This window comes from Polypterus senegalus, chromosome 2, assembly GCF_016835505.1.
Source record: "Polypterus senegalus isolate Bchr_013 chromosome 2, ASM1683550v1, whole genome shotgun sequence".
Taxonomy (NCBI): Eukaryota; Metazoa; Chordata; class Cladistia; order Polypteriformes; family Polypteridae; genus Polypterus; species Polypterus senegalus.
In genome coordinates this window covers 258,656,936-258,677,544 of record NC_053155.1, presented here as the reverse complement: position 1 = coordinate 258,677,544, position 20,609 = coordinate 258,656,936, and the positions used below count along the sequence as shown (strand labels likewise).

At 39.1% G+C, this 20,609-nt stretch overlaps 1 protein-coding gene across 12 annotated transcripts in view; it reads right to left on the bottom strand.

Annotated features, from left to right (window-relative positions):
• mbnl2 (muscleblind-like splicing regulator 2) overlaps positions 1-20,609 on the bottom strand; it is a 253,869-nt gene that overhangs the window by 73,053 nt on the left and 160,207 nt on the right. The gene's annotated exons all lie outside the window — the stretch shown is intronic.

Here is a 20,609-nt window from a genome sequence, read left to right as displayed (position 1 = left end):
ACTCCTCTGCCTGGAGATGACACTGTTCAGTGGATGCAGTGGATTATTCATGATTGACAGGAATTTGCTTAATGCCCGTCGCTCTGCCACAGATGTTAAACTGTCCAACTTTAATCCTACAATAGAGCCTGCCTTCTTAACAAGTTTGTCCAGGCGTGAGGCGTCTTTCATCTTTATGCTGCCACCCCAGCACACCACCGCGTAGAAGAGGGCACTCGCCACAACCGTCTGGTAGAACATCTGCAGCATCTTACTGCAGATGTTGAAGGATGCCAACCTTCTCAGAAAGTATAGTCTGCTCTGACCTTTCTTACATAGAGCATCAGTATTGGCAGTCCAGACCAATTTGTCATTCAGCTGCACTCTCAGATATTTAAAGGTCTGCACCCTCTGCACACAGTCACCTCTGATGATCACAGGGTCCATGAGGGGCCTGGGCCTCCTAAAATCCACCACCAGCTCCTTGGTCTTGCTGGTGTTAAGGTGTAAGTGGTTTGAGTCGCACCATTTAACAAAGTCTTTGATTAACTTTCTGTACTCCTCCTCCTGTCCACTCCTGATGCAGCCCACAATAGCAGTGTCATCAGCAAACTTTTGCACGTGACAGGACTCCGAGTCATATTGGAAGTCTGATGTATATAGATTGAACAGGACCGGAGAAAGTACAGTCCCCTCTGGCGCCCTGTATTGCTGAACACAATGTCAGACCTGCAGTTCCCAAGACGCACATATTGAGGTCTGTCTGTAAGATAGTCAACAATCCATGCCACCAGGTGTGAGTCTACTCCCATCTCAGTCAGCTTGTCTCTAAGGAGCAGAGGTCGGATGGTGTTGAAGGCGCTAGAGAAGTCCAAAAACATAATTCTTACAGCACCACTGCCTCTGTCCAGGGAGAGGGATCGGTGAAGCATATAGATGATGGCATCCTCCGCTCCCACCTTCTCCTGGTATGCGAACTGCAGAGGGTCGAGGGCGCATGGACCTGTGGCCTCAGGTGGTGAAGCAGCAGCCACTCCATGGTCTTCATCAGATGTGACGTCAGAGCATCAGGCCAGAAGTCATTCAGCTCACTAGGACGTGATACCTTTGGGACAGGAGTGATACAAGATGTTTTCCAAAGCCTTGGGACGCTCCCCTGTTCCAGGCTCAGGTTGAAGATGCGCTGTGGAGGACTCCCCAGTTCCAACGCACAGGCCTTCAGCAATCGTGGCGATACACCATCTGGACTCGCTGCTTTGCTGGCACAAAGTCTTTTCAGCTCTCTGCTCACCTGGGCTGCTGTAATTGTGGGTGGGGATGTCTCACCTATGCTGGTATCAGCAGAAGGATGGTTGGAGGATGCAGTACTCCGAGGTGAGAGTTGTTTACTGTGATCAAACCTATTAAAGAAGTTGTTCATTTGGTTTGCTCTCGTCTCGAGTCCTCCTCCTTTCTTCTTTCCGCAGGTACTTGCGTCTCTGTCCGCTCTAACTGTGCTAAACCCGGGTAGCTCCACGTTAGCATCTGGGATGATAGACGTTAGCCACGTTTCACTAAAACACAGCAAGCTGCATTCTCTGTAGGTTCTGACATTTTTCACCAGCACAGCCAGTTCGTCGATCTTTACAAATTAATTAAAATGAAAGTGATAGTTTAATTCATGAGGAAGCAACATGCACAAGTAAAAAACCAGCTCCTTAATGGGTCACCAATACTGTACATCAACGGGGCAGGTATGTGCGAACTGCCAAAATTTACTTTGTCAACTACATTATAGGCAGTTTAGTCTGGATCTAGCTTTTTCAGAATACAGTGTCTCCATAAACAGACAAGAGAAAATTTAAGGGCAGTCTCAAACATATTATTTGGTTTGATGTAGCCTCCAGTTTATTTAAACTTTAATAGTGACATCTTCTATTTTAAATTTGGCAGCTAATGGAGAAAAGACTACCTCCCCCTATTCTAACTGTATTCTATAAGGGCACCATCAAGAGTGTTCTAACAATCTTCCTTTCTGTCTGGTTTGGAAAGTGCAGTGTCACTGACCAAAAGGTCCAACAACGGATAGTACATACTGCAAAAAAGGTTGTTGGGTCCTCACTGCCCTAAATTGAAGAAACCTTTGTAAAGAATTGTATCCACAAAGGTTAAAGAATTGTGAGACTGCTTCCATGGTCTCATTGTCCCACTTACATATAGAAGAAGGTACTGTAGCATCTGAATCAGCTCTGCCAGGTACTACAAAAGCTTCTACCTCATGGCTGTTCTAACTGTGAACTTTGTGCTGCCCCTGTTCCTTCAGATCTGCCCCTAGTAGCAAATTTTATATGCAGTACATTTGTGACACTTCTCACTACTGTTATTATTAATACAGTGATATGAGTGCCCCAACGTGTGAGTTTTTTGAGATACGAGCCGTCACTATGTCGATTTTTTATCTTGAGTTACAAGCCAAAACTCAAAATACGAGCCATCTATTTAATGACACTTGCCTAACACTTGACTTTATTGAAAAGAAACTCATCATGCAGCAGTGCTATTTCATGACACTTGCCTAATGCTTGACTTTATTGAAAAGAAACTCATCATGCAGTGGCACTATTTCATGACACTTGCCTAACGCTCGACTTTATTGAAAAGAAACTCATCATGCAGCGGCTCACTGACTGACTGACTGACTGACTCACTCATCACTAATTCTCCAACTTCCCGTGTAGGTGGAAAGCTGAAATTTGGCAGGCTCATTCCTTACAGCTTACTTACAAAAGTAGTAGTTGGGCAGGTTTCATTTTGAAATTCTACGCGTAATGGTCATAACTGGAACCTATTTTTCTCCATATACTGTAATGGAGTTCAGCTCGATGGCTGTGGGGGGCGGAGTTTCGTGTGACATCATCACGCCTCCCACGCAATCACGTGAACTGACTGTGAGCGCAGTATGTAGAAAACAAGGAAGAGCTCCAAAAAACGCTGAAGAAAACATGCATTATACAATTGAGAAGGCAGCGAAACAATAAGAAGCGAGCGAGTGACGCATACAAGCATATTCATGACTGCAGCTACTTCGGAAACAAAGCCTGGTGTAAACCTAAAGTTTAAATTAAGTTCATAGACAGGCTGCCACTGGCGTTTGTCATGCCCACGACTAATGCGGGATACAAGTTTAATGAGAGGACGCAGGGTATAAACGACAGTTTTGATCACTTTGTAACTAAGTTAAAATTGCTGGTGAAGGGATGTGCTTATGCAAATTCTGAGAGACTGTGTTTGTGGGGGGATTGACAGTTGAGGCGGGTGGGGGAGTGACGTCATCATTTCCCCTCCCATTCACCTCATTTCACTCTGAGCTGAGCTCCGCAGCTAACACGGTCTTGCGGAAGCAACTTTGTGACGCTGCCACCAAATACTCACAGAAAAATCCACAAGTTAATACACACGCTGTCTCTAGAGTTTCTCCACACTCTGAATCCTCCAGGCACTATTTACAAAAGGTTACATTGACAATCATGTTACGTTATTTTTAAAATGTTTCCTTTTCTTAGCACAAGCACAGCTGAGAAGCTTCGATGCATGTGCTTCATAACACGTTAAAAATAATGCATTTAATCACACTTTGCATTCCAAGCAAAGGGGAACTTCTCTCAATGCATGATTTTATGGTACACCGATTACATTGATGCACACATCAGAGCTACAAAAATGTAAGAGTCGGAAGAAAGCGCGTTGCTAGGACTGACTGGAGGAAAATTTAATTTCAAAAGACTACCCGACGGAAGCCTTGATAAAAGCGTGGTTTTGTGCAAACTGTGCAAAAAGGAGTTTGCATAGCACCGAACCACTTCAGCCTTACGGTACCTTCTAAATGCAAAATATGTTACAGCGAACACAGAAACTGTGTATGCTGTTAGCATTAGCAGTACGAGTTTGAGTACCAACAAAAGGTGTCGGCAGCCCAAAACTGATGAAATGACTGGCTTCAGGACCAAAATCAGTAAGTCAACATCGGCCAAACTTACAAATTCTCTCGCAAAATGGATTGCTTTGAATTGTAGACCACTAACAGTGGTGGAAGATAGGGGATTAGAAAATGTGCTACAGTTAGCGTCAGGTGATCCAACTTTTCAACTGCCATGCCGAGAGACTAAAAATTCAACAGCTTTATGACACTGAAAACCAAGCAAAATTAGATGCATTACAGAAAGCGGACTTTGTGGCTCTTATTGGGGATCATTGGACTTCCGTGACCATTAGTAATTTTAATTACATCTAATGTTCAATGATCACACTGTTTTAGCCTAATGTACAAAATAATTTTGGCTAAGGTTACTCAGAGTTTAAAGGTGAAGCTGGTCAAATTAACTTTTATGTTTCTGCCTTATTTTTTTAAGATGAAAAACTGCACTTTATGTTGAAATTTTTCTTATTATTATTTAAAGAAAATACCATTCTGAAAATGTACTTAAAGTACTTAGAAAACCACTTTATTTTTAAGTCTGCCCAATATACCTGTATATATGTGGATATGTATATATGTACATATGTATATGCATATATATATATATATATATATATATATATATATATATATATATATATATATATATATATATATATATATACATATATATATATATATATATATACATATGTATGCATATATAAGTATATATGTGTGAATGTATATGTATATATACTGTAAATATGTGTGTATATGTATATATAAGTTTGTGTGTGTATATATATATGTATATAAAGAATATATGACAGCAACACTCATGACAATGACAATGTCAATCATGTTACGTTATTATTAAAATGTTTCCTTTTCTTTTTCATTACTTCTTTAACACACTACTTCTCCACTGCGAAGCGCAGGTATTTTGCTAGTATACAATATTTGTGCATTATAAATTCATTTTTCTTATGTTGAAAACATTTAGCAAAAAATTTGGGTTGTTTTTTGGGGGCTGGCACGAATTAATCACACTTCAATTCATTTCAATGGGGAAAATTGATTTAAGATACGAACATTTTGACTTACGAGCTTGGTCACGGAACAAATTAAACTCATATATCACAAGGTATCACTGTAATTACTTATTTATTACTATCTATTTACTTAACTATTACTTAACTATTACTTTTTTAAATTTATCTACTCATCTGTTATTGCATTGTATAGTTCTTTACCGTGACCTTATCGTGGTGGAGGGGTTTGCGTGTCCCAATGATCCTAGGAGCTATGTTGTCCGGGGCTTTATGCCCCTGGTAGGGCCACCCAAGGCAAACTGGTCCTAGGTGAGGGATGAGACAAAGAGCGGTTCAACAAACCTCCGATGAAGAGCAAAAACTTTGGACAACGTTTTCCCTTGCCGGACGCTGGTCACCGGGCCCCCTCTGGAGCCAGGCCTGGAGGTGGGGCTCGATGGCGCGCCTGGTGGCGGGCCTGCACCCATGGGGCTCGGCGGGCACAGCCGAAGAGGTAACGTGGGTCCTCCTCCCCATGGGCTCACCACCTATGGGACGGGCCAAGGAGGTTGGGTGCAGTGTGAGTTGGGTGGTGGCGAGGCGGGACCTTGGCGGTCTGATCCTCGGCTACAGAAACTGGCTCTTGGGACGTGGAATGTCACCTCTCTGAAGGGAAGGAGCCTGAGCTAGTGCGCGAGGTCGAGAGGTTCCGGCTAGATATAGTCGGACTCACCTCGACGCACAGCTTGGACTCTGGAACCAATCTCCTTGAGAGGGGCTGGACTCTCTACCACTCTGGAGTTGCCCCCGTGAGAGGCGCCGAGCAGGTGTGGGCATACTTATTGCCCCCCAACTTGGAGCCTGTGCATTGGGGTTTACCCCGGTGGACGAGAGGGTGGCCTCCCTCCGCCTTCAGGTGGGGGGAAGGGTCCTGACTGTTGTTTGTGCATATGCCAACAGCAGTTTGGAGTATCCACCCTTTTGGAGTCTCTGGAGGGTTGCTAGAGGGCATACCTTCTGGGGATTCCCTCGTTTTGCTGGGAGACTTCAATGCTCACGTGGGCAATGACAGTGAGACCTGGAAGGGCGTGATTGGGAGGGATGGCCCCGATCTGAACCCGGCGGTGTTTTGTTATTGGACTTCTGTGCTCGTCATGGATTGTCCATAACGAACACCATGTTCAAGCATAAGGGTGTTCATATGTGCACTTGGCACCAGGATACCCTAGGCCTCAGGTCGATGATCGACTTTGTGGTCGTGTCCGGACTTGCGCCATATGTCTTGGACACTTTCGGGTGAAGAGAGGGGCGGAGCTGTCAACTGATCACCACCTGGTGGTGAGTTGGCCGATGGTGGGGAAGATGCCGTCAGCCCTGGTAGGCCCAAACGTGTTGTGAGGGTCTGCTGGGAGCGGCTGGCAGAGTCCCCTGTCAGAAGTAGCTTCAACTCCCACCTCCGGCAGAACTTCAACCACGTCCCGAGGGAGGTGGGGACATTGAGTCCAATGGGCCATGTTCCGTGCCTCTATTGTTGAGGCGGCTGACCGGAGCTGTGGCCGCAAGGTGGTCGGTGCCTGTCGTGGCGGCAATCCCGAACCCGTTGGTGGACACCGGCGGTGAGGGATGCCGTCAAGCTGAAGAAGGAGTCCTATAGGACTTTTTTGTCCTGTGGGTCTCTGGAGGCAGCTGATAGGTACCGGCAGGCCAAGCGAACGCTGCTTCGGTTGTTGCTGAGGCAAAACTTCGGGCATGGGAGGAGTTTGGAGAGGCCATGGAGAGCGACTTTGGACGGCTTCGAGGAGATTCTGGTCCACCGTCCGGCGTCTCAGGAGGGGGAAGCAGTGCAGTGTCAACACCGTATATGGTGGGGATGGTGCGCTGCTGCCCTCGACTTCGGAACGTTGTGGGTCGGTGGGAGGAGTACTTCGAAGACCTCCTCAATCCCACTAACATGCCTTCCAACGAGGAAGCAGAGCCTGGGGACTCTGAGGTGGGCTCTCCCATCTCTGGGACTGAAGTCACCGAGGTGGTCAAAAACTCCTTGGTGGCAGGGCCCCGGGGGTGGATGAGATACGCCCGGAGTTCCTTAAGGCTCTGGATGTTGTAGGACTGTCTTGGTTGACAAGTCTCTGCAACATCGCATGGACATCGGGGACAGTGCCTCTGGATTGGCAGACCGGGGTGGTGGTCCCCTCTTTAAAAAGGGGACCGGAGGGTGTGTTCCAACTATAGAGGGATCACACTCCTCAGCCTCCCTGGAAAAGTCTATTCGGGGTTCTGGAGAGGAGGGTCCGTCGGATAGTCGAACCTCGGATTCAGGAGGAACAGTGTGGTTTCCGTCCTGGTCGCGGAACAGTGGACCAGCGTGGAGGGGAATATTATTATATGCCACAATAAACTGCAATGCTCTGTATGGATGATATGAGAATAAAGCCAGTTGGCTCGATTGTGTTAGTATTTATATACTTTTGTATTTATTTAATTATTCTGGCTTTGATATGCATTATTATGTATGTATTAGTACATGTACATGTGATCTATGTGATGGTTTTGAAGCAGAATGTGCTGATGTCTTCTTGTGCTATTAACCAAATTTAAAAAGAACCGGTTTCTTTTAAAAATAGTGATGGGATGCACGCTGAGAGTTTATATGATTTAACATTTATTTTCTACATGTCTGTTATAATATAAAGGGCTGCAAATCACTGGGAACACTCCACAATGCAGTATAACCAGCATTTTGAAAATTTACAGTATGCACCATTTCTATACACAGCCCAAAAAAGAAACTGTCAATAAGATGTTATATTTAATGTGTGATGCGTAACATACGTGTTCAGATACAATGGCATATTAACACTAAAATTACCACAGCTAAAAACTCGTAGATCCGTCCCACCTTAAATCGCTTCTTAAAACCGTTCTCACCTCTCCGCCAACGTCTTTTGTTAATATAAATGTGCTGATAAAGAAAGTAGCTGGCTATTCCATCCCCCACCGACTTAGAACATGCACAAACTTCTCCCAGCTCATGCCTTGATTGATTATCTGGAAATGAAGTGGAGTTTTAGAGTGGAAATAATAGATCATTATTTGGAATACACGCATTTCACGTGTCTTCCATTTCTACAGTAATCAGTGTAAACACATTTTTAAAACAGAAACATTTTACATATTGTAGTAGTAAATGACAAAATGTAGGCAAAAACTATATAATGTATGAAGCCTGAAGTCCAAATATCAAAGAAACAGTTTCACAAAAGGTACAAATATAACAGAACAAGTATGCTTTTATTCAAAAATATAACTGCAGAAAAAAGCCGCCTTAACATTCCACATTGACACATACGTATTACACTGGCATGGTAGCATAATGGTATCAACTGCTAACTAGTTATCAAAAGGTCATGAGTTCGATCCCGCATGATTCAGTTTTGAGAAGTAAACTGCTCTTATTCTTATTATTTTAAAATAAAAATGTACATTTGATTTCAGTGTGTAACAGCCAGTGTAATTTATGATACTTGTAAAGGTTAGTTTTTTTTTTATTCACTTTTCATTCTCTCAGTCGTGTTCAAGATCCTTCCCTACCTTGCCCACCCCCAATCTGACACTGCTGTTTTCACATAAAGATGCGCTGTAGCTCTGCAGCGTACTAGTGACTGCATTCTCGTACCAATGCTTGCGAACTGCAGTGCCTGCGTGCACTTTTCGTGGCATTACACATCTATTTTTTGAGCATGCCCGTGTCGCTCAAACACAGGAACATATGTTGGTGTACAAGTATAACAAAACAAGTGCACTTTTATTCTAGACTATAAGTGAAGAAAAAATAAAGCAAGTTACAATAGGCAGTTGATACGACAGCTTGCATGGTGCAATACTAAGAACTGCTGATTTCCGCTCCGTGCTATATAAAATCATCACATTCAAATATTAACAATTCCCACATTCAAGACATGTGTACTTGTTGCAGTGTACACATCTCTCTGTGCTATGGTTCTTATTACACTGAATGAGCACCTGACACTGTACTTTTTTTCCAATATAAATAACATTCGAGCTATTGCACGTCTCCAAATAAATCACATTTGAGCTATAGCGCGTCTTTATGTGAAAACAGCAGTGTCAGATGGGGGTGGGGATCGTGAACGCGACAGAGAATGGAACTGACTAAAAAAAAAAATAAAGCTAACCTTTACAATTATCATGCATTTACACTGGCTCTTACAGACTGACTGAAATCAGGGCATCTTTATGTGAAAAAAGCAGTGTCAGATTAGGGGTTTAGGGAAGGATCTTGAACACGACTGAGAGAATGAAAAGTGAATAAAAAAAAACTAACCTTTACAAGTATCATAAATTACACTGGCTGTTACACACTGAAATCAAATGTATGTTTTTATTTTAAAATAATAAGAATAAGAACAGTTTACTTCTCAAAACTGAATTGTGCGGGATTGAACTCATGACCTTTTGATTACTAGTCAGCAGCTGATACCATTACGCTACCGTGGCAGTTGTAATGAGTATGTGTCAATGTGGCATGCTAAGGCGGCTTTTTTCTGCAGTTATATTTTTGAATAAAAGCATACTTGTTCTGTTATATTTGTACCTTTTGTGAAACTGTTTCTTTGATATTTGGACTTCAGGCTTCATACATTATATAGTTTATGCCTACATTTTGTCATTTACTACTACAATATGAAAAACGTTTGTTTTAAAAATGTGTTTACACGGATTACTGTAGAAACGGAACACACGTGAAATGCGTGTATTCCAAATAATAATCTATTATTTCTACTCTAAAACTCCACTTCACTCCCAGATAATCAATTAAGGCATAAGCTGGAAGAAGTTTGCAACTTTTCTTTATCAGCACATTTAGATTAACAAAAGACGCTGGCGGAGAGGTGAGAACGGTTTTAAGAAATGATTAAGGTGGGACGGATCTACGAGTTTTTTCGTAGGCTCTGGTAATTCTAGTGTTAATAAACAGACTAAGGTGACACTAAGTTTATGTCTAATATAATATCCTGGAAAAAATAAGAAAGTTAACTAATTTTGAATAAAATAAACATTACTGCTAGTATGCAGGTCAAGGATAATCTAAATTAAATTTCAATTAAAATGACTAAGTTTTGTTACATTGTCACACGCACTTACACTGTGTGAACTATATAATGCACTGCAACTGCTGCATAAATTCAGACATTTCTGTCTTTACAGCAGGGGTGTTGAACTCCGGTCCTGTAGGGTCACAGTGGGTGCAGGTTTTCATTCTAACCATCTCCTTAGTTAGTGATCAGTTTTTGCTGCTAATTAACTTCTTTTGCCTTTGTTTTAATTGACATGACTCAGACCCCCTAGCTGATTCTTTTTCCTTAATTAGCAGCTAAACAATAATGAGACACAAAACAAGTCACCACATGATCAGCTAACCTGTGCCCATTACACAATAGCTGCAAATAAAGAAAGGTGAAAGTCTCAGTAAAACAGAAAATCAACAGTTTTGGAAATGTCTGCTGTTGCAGAATGAAAGCAGCAACAAGCTATGGAATTAAATGACGGGTTTAATTAACAGCAAGAATCAGCATCTCATTAAGAAACTGGTTGGAGTGAAATTGGTTAGAGCTAAATCGAATGTTGCCAGTTCAAATTTCATCAGGGACAGAAGGAATGCTACTCTGTTGAGCCCTTGAGCAAGGCCCATAACCTGCAATTGCTCCAGGGGTGCTATACAAATAGTTGACCCTGCACTCTGCCCCTAAAACTCTGAGTAAGTTGGGGTAATTGAAAAAGAACATTTCTACTTGGGAATTAATACAGTATACCATAGTGAGTTTTAGGTTCACTGCACTAGGGCATCTTAATATGTTTCTGGATTCAGACACCATAAACTAAATTTAACCTTCAGCAGCATGATTAATTCGCTATGATTTAAACCACTAAAACCAAAGATGGTGTCCTTTATTACTAACCACAATGAAATGTAAAAACTTTTTTCAATTGTATTCTACTCTGGTCAGTTCTCTTCATTTCTCACATCATTAGCCCTCTTAGAGCTTTTGGTGTCAAAGGCCTGTATATTAGTATATTCTTCTCCTACTTTCTAACCTCCATGAGGTCTGGGAAATCTCTTGAGTCCTGCATCTTCTGCTCCAAACATATGATAAATAAACTTGCACTTTTAAAAAATATTGTTAGGGACTGGATTCCTAAAAATGTGTTCAGCCCAGGCACTTTAGTAGTCATATTATCCAAGTCCCTCAGATTGCATTCTTGCTTAACACTAGAATTACCAGAGCCTACGAAAAAACTCGTAATTCCGTCCCACCTTAAACTGCTTCTTAAATCCCTTCACACCTCTCCGCCAGCGTCCTTTGTTCTCTAAATGTGCTGATAAAGAGAAGCTAGGAGCAGCCGCTATTCCATCCCCCACCAATTTAGAACGTGCACGAACTTCTCCCAGCTCATGCCTTGATTGAGTATCTGGGAGTGAAGTGGAGTTTTAGAGTGGAAATAATAGATCGTTGTTTGGAACACACGCATTTCATGTCTGTTCCGTTTCTACAGTAATCTGTGTCAACACATTGTTAAAACAGAAACTTTTTTTATATTCTAGTAGTAGATGACAAAATGTAGGCATAAACTATATAATGTATGAAGCCTGAAGTCAAAATAGCAAAGAAACATTTTCACAAGAATAACACAATTGCACTTTTATTCAATCATATAACTGCAGAAACAAAAAGCCGCCTTAACATGCGACATTGACACGAGTTTACTATAACTGACTCCGTGGTTCAATAGATTCAGCCCCCGCTTGGGAATCAAGGGTCACGGGTTCGATCCTGCGCCCTTCCGTTTTGAGAAGTAAACTGCTCTTAGTCTTACTGTTTTAGAATAAAAACATACATTTGATTTGTCTGTAACAGCCGGTGCAATTTATGATCTTTGTAAAGGTTAGCTTTTTTTTTTTTTTTATTCACTTTTCACTCTCTCAGTCGCGTTCAGAATCAATCCATACAACCCCATCTGACACGGCTGTTTTCACTAAAGACGCTATAGCTCTGCAGTGTACCACGATGCATACTAACGCCACCCCCTCCCCCCCCGGTTCTGACACACAAACGCTGCGAAGCTGCCTTCTTCGTATCTCACCGTCACTTGTTTTTCTTTTTATTCAGTTTTATTGAGTGTTCCTGCCAGTCCCCGCATGTTGCTGTATGCTTTTTCGTTTGCACCCCAGGACATGCAGAGGAAAGAATGGTAAAGACCAACTTCGGCGCTATATGCAATCATCAGACACTCCCCATCTGCCCGTGTCGTTCAAACACAGGAACATATATTGGTGTAAAAGTTAATGAATGTTATCTTTAATTGATTACAGCACTTACTGTATTTAATGTTTAGAGTAGTCTGTTACTTGGAAAGCTAGATCAATGATCAATGGAATATTGTAATCACCACTTTTCACGATTAGTATGTGATTTGAGTGTGCAAATCTATTTTTAACCTTGAAGATATATAGCAACATATATAGATGAAAAGATAATAAAAATAAAAAACAAAAATAATGCTTACTGGTGCCTACTTACACCTTCTTTATACCCAAGGTTTCTCCTACTTTTTTTAAAAATGTGTGCTTATTTTGCTGAATGGTTAATCTATTAATAAGGGCTGCCTTATTATCAGTATCACTATCATAGAATGTGGAAAGTATCTGCATGCATACATTAAATCACAGCACAAATGTGTTCCTTGTTGACAGCATTCTGGCCTTACAATATCTTTGATTATTAGTGGTTTGTAGTACTTTATTTTGCTAATGTTTTGCATTTCTGCATTATATTTTTTTCATGGTTCAGAAGTTTAAAATCTGTAAAACACATATGTGAGTATTCTGAAAAGCACGTTAATAGACAGTGCAAATTATCTTAACATGGGTTTAAAGTGACCCCTTCAAAATCAGTAGTTTTAAGTTTAAACAAGGAAATAAAATTTGTATTTTGAGTTGTTAAATTTTGTAAGCTGTATGATGTCATGACACAAAATTACATTTTAAAAATAATAAACTAAAAGTAGATGGAGCCATGCTGCCATCTGATGTCACTGTCCACGATTATTATTATAACATGCATTGTCTTCAATGCAAACGTATTCATATAAATTCAATCACTGACACAAACTCAGTTTTAGGACATGTAATTGCATGTTAACATTCAAATTTGGCTATAGTAAGATGAAGCATGCATGAACTAATCATATACCTTTTACCTAACTAGCTCATCATTTTGATTGTTGTGTGGATGTGAGGGCAGCTACTGGATAGTAACAAAAGCAGCTCCCTGATGTGCTAAAAATGAAGATTTCTCCAGGTGGTGTCCTGTATAACACTAGTTTAAAGTAATTATTGACAATATCTTTTGAAATATTCAATAAACAAATAATTGCTCACATATGTTATATTGCTTTTATTTGTCAAAACTTTCAGTTGAGTTAAGTTTGTATAAGGAACAGAACCATGTGTATCCACTTATCTAACTGCGTGGGAAAAAAAACAAAAAACAAACACTTTTTTTCTGTATGTCATGTTCCAGTAATGATGTTTTTTTGGCAAAAATGTTCCATGTAATGGGTAAAAAAAAAGTAATCAAAAACAAAATGGATGCAATTTTTCATTATAACATTTCTTATATAACATTAAATGTCAAAGTGTCAAAGGCACACGTTTAAAAAATGTTCAGTGGGAGCACAGTACTGTATATGGCTGTTATATTGCAAGCTGGAAAACAGGTGCTATGTAGAAGTTAATGCACAAAGTAGGGCTGAACAATTAACTGTATATTAATTGCAATTAAAGTTATGCTTGCCTTGGAATACTAATTGTAGGTAGCATTGATTATGGCATTCCATTTACTACTCCCATTTTCTCAGAGAAAGAAGTTTTCCAGTTGCAAACTGCTCTAAACAGCAAATGAGTGTTGTAATCAAGTACAGAATCATCTACTATGAACAAGTGTATAGGTGAATTAGAGGCATTCGCCATCATGGGAATAAAACAGTAAATTTCTCAGTAGTAAACAATTATACACTTGTTTACCAACCTGAAATAATCTTTGTGTGTACTGGGTAATGTTTAGATTATTTCTGACTGCACTGTGTACAGTATATAAGGCATAAGGCGTTAAGAAAATTGTTTATAATCATGACTTTCCACACATAGATAAAGCATAGCTTTGAAGACAGTGATGGGGCACCTCAAAATTTGTGATGCTGAATTAATTCATTCAATAAGCTACATATGTTTATTTATTTCTAATCCTCTGAACTTAAGGGTATCTACTAGTTTCTTATAAAAATGCACATATACTTTGAACACACAATTTAATGGTAATAAATGGCTAATTCCCAAGAAAGAACAAATGCCAACCATCACTGTATGTATAAATTATGCTATGAATGTCAGTTTTGTTTACTGCAAACTTACAGTTTATTACTCACAAAGATAGCAATACAATGCTGTGAATTAATGTTAATAAAAACAAGCACGAGTCATTCTATTGATTACTATTTAATCAATTAGTCAAGTGGAAAATGAATGCGAACAATAAAAAATAATTAATGTGTGCATTATGGTGATAACATAAATCTATTCAGCACTGTATACACTCAGGCAAAAATATTTTGATTATTTAGAAACATTCTACTTATTTGAAAATAATGAAAAACAAAATTTTACATACAGTTGTCATTCAATATAAAATTTTATACAAATGCCTAAATAACAGTATTTCAGAAACGTTGACCGACATCCAGATTCAGAGAAGTGATTTTTTCATAAATGTCTTATAATAAATCCATCCATTATCTAACCCGCTGAATCCGAATACAGGGTCACGGGGGTCTGCTGGATACCACTGTAATTTTTTTTTCCCAATTGGATTTTGTGCAAGCTCCTACACTAACTTCAGTTAGAGTCTTGGAGCTTTTTGCATCTTCACTGACAATATTTCAGTTTGACTCATCATAGAGAAACTTCACAGAAACACAATTACTTTAGAGTCACAATACATTTGCTTTAAATTTTTATTTTATTTATTTAATATTTATTTTATTCATTCACATCAGATAAATGGAAGTTTTTTTGAAGTTTATTCTAATCATTACATTTCTAATAAATAAAATCATGTGGACCCAGATACAGTTCAGAATATCAAAACACAATTGTGTGCCTTTTCTCTATATTCTGCCTAAATTCTTATCCAGTTTTTTAAATGCCTATAAAACAACTAGTCCCAAGGATGTTATGGAGAAGGCTTGAAATTTTCATTATTATACACAAATACAATCACTGATCATTAGGAGCTGTACATTAATGATGACTTGTCAATTAAATTCGAGTCTCGATTTGTACCTGACAATTTGTAATTGGATTCAATTCAAAATAATAAGACCTGTGCCCTTTTCGAAAAACGTATTTTTCCAAATAAGTTAACAAATCTGCCTATAACCTAATTCTGAATAGACTACAATAAACCATGGGTGATCAAAAATGGGGGCTTCCATGCTGTGCTTGGGGGTTTGTGGGAGTCTAACAAGGATGATACTCGTAAAAAAGGAAGACATTTAAAAATTGTAAATTAGCATAACTAAAAAGTATGACTAAAAATGTCTGTGTTACACATTTAAGGCCAAGAAAACAATGCAGCTACAATTTATTTGTTCTAAATATATTCTCTAAGTTTAGAGTATCACTTGTCTAAATGTAAACAGTGTATTACATGGGATCCCAAAGCTTTATAAGCCAAGGCTCTTTTACCATCTGGTCTGGGTTGCCCACTAGAATAAACAAAATATTGAAAAGCAGAACAAGATCTTGGATCTTAGTTACTGCTAACAGTAGTAACACAACATGAGTTGGGTTAATGGTAGACATTTCAAGATTTAAGTTAATGCTTAACTACAGTAAACAACTGACACATACTGATTGTGATCCATTTTTTTGTATCTCTAGGCCTGTGTTTTTAAACATTTTCCCTCTTGGAATTGAATATTTTGAAGTATCACATTTTGTTTGGGCATAAACTGTTAAGCACTGAAAACATATTAGGCACTAAAGGCGATACAATTCTCTCATCCCTAATATTGTATTTTGAGATTTTAAAAAGAGATTACTGTTTGTGTGGATGTGTGTCTATTAGTTTTTCTTATTTAAGACATACATAAGTAATAATTTATTGAAAAAGTGTAAGAACAGTAGTGTGGTTTAATATGGAATAAAAGTTTTATTCAGTTACATGTGAATGCAGATCAAAAGAAGTATTAAGAAGTTACATACTCAATTAATGGCAAAAAAACAAAAATCTCCATGTCAGTTTGCCTGGCTCAGTCTGGTTCTTGGCTATATAGTTTACCCTTTAGTTTCTTCCTGTTCCTGTATTTCTTTTTTAACACTAGAATCCCTGAAGCCTACAAAAAAAGTTGTAATGCTGAGTCACCTTAAATTCCTTCGCAACTCTTCAACTTTGTTTTGCAAATGTGTCAATCTGTACAAGCAGCAAGCAGTCTGCTATCCCATCCCCTACCAACACAGCTGAACTCGGACACAAAATTCTGAGAGTTCAAGTCTGTTAATCTGGGTGTGAGGTGTCTGGAATTGTACACGGTAAATAATATATCATAATTTGGAATACATACATTTCATGTGTGTTCCGTGTCTACAATGATCTGGGTAAATGTAGGATGACAAGAAATATGAGGAAAGAAATGGTGAACACATAACTAAAACAAACTTTTTTCATATTATAGTAATAATGACAAAATGCTGATGTGAAGTGTATAATATGTGAAGACTTAAGTCCAAATATCAAATAATCACTTTCACAAAAGGTATAACAAAACACATACACTTTTATTCAAGAAAATAACCGATGAAAAATAAAGCATTCAATTTACATATTGCTGTCAATGAGTAAAAACCCAAGCCCAAATATAAATCGATAGAAAGCCAACGTGTCTGCTTGGCTGGTGCAGAGGTAAGATCTGCTGCCTCATAATCAAAAGATGGTGGGTTTGAGCACGGCCTTTCCCTGTTTTGAGTAGTGAGCTGCTATTATGATTATTACTATTATATAATAAAAACATACATTTGATTTGAGTCTGTAACACCTAGTGTAAATTTTTGCTACCTGTAAAAGTTTGTTGTTTTTTTTTTCCAGTTTTGTTCTCTCAGTCACGTTCACATGGTACACGAACTTGCCTCTTACTCTATGAGTTGATGGAGTCTATCTCCATTTTTTCACTAGAGCAGCGATGACCACATTTGGTGCTGTGGTTGATGCCTGGTCAGAACTATTTGTTGTACTGGCAAACAAAGAGGCAATGCCCCGTGACTGCTATCAGACTATCATGTGGCATTTGTGCTTTGACATCAAAGACACCTGTGCAGAACGTGTGAAAAATGTTTGATTTTCTGCAATCGCAGACATCTGGCAAAGTTTTGTTGAGAACTGTGTTTTAAGTTACAACCCAGGGCAACATACTACTGTTTCCGAGCAACTGTTTCCAACTAAAGTCCGTTGTCCTTTCATGCAATATATCTCAACCAGGCCTGACAAATTTGGCATAAAGTTTTGGATTGCAGCAGATTTTACAGACGAAGTACATGTGCAATGCCACTCCTTATTTAGGAAACGATCCCAGTCGTCCCACAGGAGAAAGACTTTCAGAGACTGTGGTCATGAAGCTTATGGAGCCGTTTCTGTACAAAGACAGAACCATAACAACAGACAACTTCTTCATGTCATTTTCGCTGGCTAATAGACTGCTTCGCTGTCACACAACTCTGCTTGGCACCATAAATAAAGTGAGACAGGAAATTCCACTTGCAGCTGAAGTCACTTTAGTGCACAAGCAATTCTCCAAGCTAGTGTTTAGATCTGGCAGTACCATGTTGACGCATGCCCAAAAAGAAGAAGTCTGTCTGCACTCTCAGTACCATGCAGTATAACATGGAGATTGGGCAAGATCAAACAAAAAAGAAAACATATTCAAATGTCATAGTGTTTTCAAATAGCGATGTTTTCATGCATGGATGTATGTGCATGCATGAGAGATGCAGAGACAGATTTGATGTCATTCAAGTGGTTGCTGTAATATAAAATAAACACTTTTGCAAAGGTATAACGAAACAAATGTGTTTTAATTCAAGAATAAAACTGATTAACAAAAAATTCAAGTGACAACAAGATACCAAGAAGACATTATTCACCAGTGTTTGTGTGTCTGTTTATATCCCTTCAGCTGTATCTTTTACAGGCAGCAAAAATTTACACCGGGTGTTACAGGCTAAAATGTTTTTATTATATAGTAGTAATAATCATAATAGCAGCTCACTACTCAAAACAGGGAAGGCCCGTGCTTGAACCTGCAACCTCTTGATTATGAGGTACCAGTTCTTACCTCTGCACTACCCAAGCAGACATGTTGACTTTGTAATGAATAATATTTGTGCTTGGGTTTTTACTCATTGACAACAACATGCAAATTGAATGATTTCTTTTTCTTTGGTTATATTCTTGAATAAAAGTGCACTTGTTTTGTTATACCTTTTGTGGAAGGGTTTATTTGATATTTGGACTTCAGTCTTCACACATTATACACTTCAAGTCAATATTTTGTCGTTATTACTATAACATGAAAAAAGTTTCTGTTTTAGTTATGTGTTCAACATTTCTTGCCTCAAATTTCCTGTCATCCTACTTTACCCAGATTGTCCAGATTGTTGTAGAAACAGAACACACATGAAATGTATGTATTCCAAATAGCGTTATATTATGTACCTTATACAATTCCAGATACCTCACACCCAGATAAACAGACTTGAGCTGGGAGAACTTTGTGTCCTGCGTTGGTGGGGGATGGGATAGCAGGCTGTTTGTGCTGACTGACACATTTGCAAAACAAAGACGCTGATGAAGAGGTATGAGGGAATTTAAGGTGTCCCGGCATTGACTTTTTTCGTAGGTTTCAGGGATTTTAGTGTTAAGGAAGGATGAAGGCTCCAGAATATGACAAGACTGTTCAAAACAAAAGCTTTCCATTGGTGATTAATATTAGTAAACACTAAAATTAAATGTTAAATGTGTTTATTATTAATAATTGTTAATATTTATCAATCACTGTTCCTAACTGCATATTCTCCTGCGTTAATTTGACCATTTCTAGTTATGTCATAAAAATGATGGTACACTAAATATTTACAAAAACTAAAAACTCTGCAATATTGGCAGACCTGAGAGAGAGCCACACACTGTGCAAACATCTCACTGGGGAGTGTAAGGGGTGAGAAAGCGAGTACTCACCTGTTAAGATGCTCTTTTTCACAAAAACCACTTTGATTTAGTGTGTGGTTTCTGGTCAGTCTCAAATCTGGGGCATTGCAAAGAGGTGGGGAGCAAGAGGGTGGAGTTATCTTGGACCCCAAGTAAGCAGAGGGAGACTCTGAATTGGCTGGGGTGATGGACAATGTACAAAACAGTGCAGGTTGGGTGAGATGGGAGCACCATACGATAGGCAGGAGAGGTAAAACTGTGCATGAAGAAACAGCATCAGCTGTTATGTGTAACATCCACCTTTTGCCAGTTTTACAACATGCTTGGCCTGGCGATGATGAATGCACATGTACTGTACAGGGCATGGAAAAGGTCCACTGAGAAAAGAAAAGAGTTCTTGGCTCGTCTTGCACAGGAACTTTGTTGTCGCTTCTTACAAAAAAGGTGATTTGACAAGTTCCTGTTCCAAGACCTCCACCTCTCCCTTGAAAGACTGCATTTTCAAATAAGGACATTTTCATGCATTCAAGTGTGTGTGCGTGCACAAGAGAGAGCGAGAGACAGATTTAATGTCATTCAAGTGGTTACTGGAGTATACAATAAACACATTCACAAAGATCTTACTTTTATGCAAGAATAAAACTGAATACATATATAAAAAAACATAAAAGTGACAAGATACCAAGCAAAAATGATTAACTAGCGTTTGTGTCTGCTTTTATCCCTTCAGTGTTAATGTTTACAAGTATCATAAAGTTACACATGCTGTTACAGACTCAAATCAGATGTATGTTTTGAATATATAATAATAATAATAATAATAATAATAATAATAATAATAATAATAATAATAATAGCAGCTCTACCTCGAGTGAGTGGATTTGAAAGACAGGAATGTTTTCACTATGAAATGTGCAAACACACACAGGCATTCAAACATCTACCTATACAATTCCCAACAACTCATTGCCAGATAAAAACATCCACACAGACTTGAATTTCGCTTTGTGGTGACTTCAGCTGGCTGAGTGCATTCTGAACGCTGCTAATTGACACATTTGCAAAACAAAGTGCTTATCACTGGAAAACTGATTCAGAGATAAGGAACTGTAAGAAAAATTAAGGTGGTCCAGGACAACAAAAAAAATGCACGCTTCAGGGATTACAGTGTTGAAGTAACAACTTATTCAAAAACTAAATGAGACCTTAAAAATTTGGCTTCATTATTTTAAGAACCTCAACCTCAGCAGGGCTGCTGTGGACCCCCAAGCGCAGCATGACAATGGCAGTCCCCCGTTTGAAAACTCCAGCACTAGTAGTGTT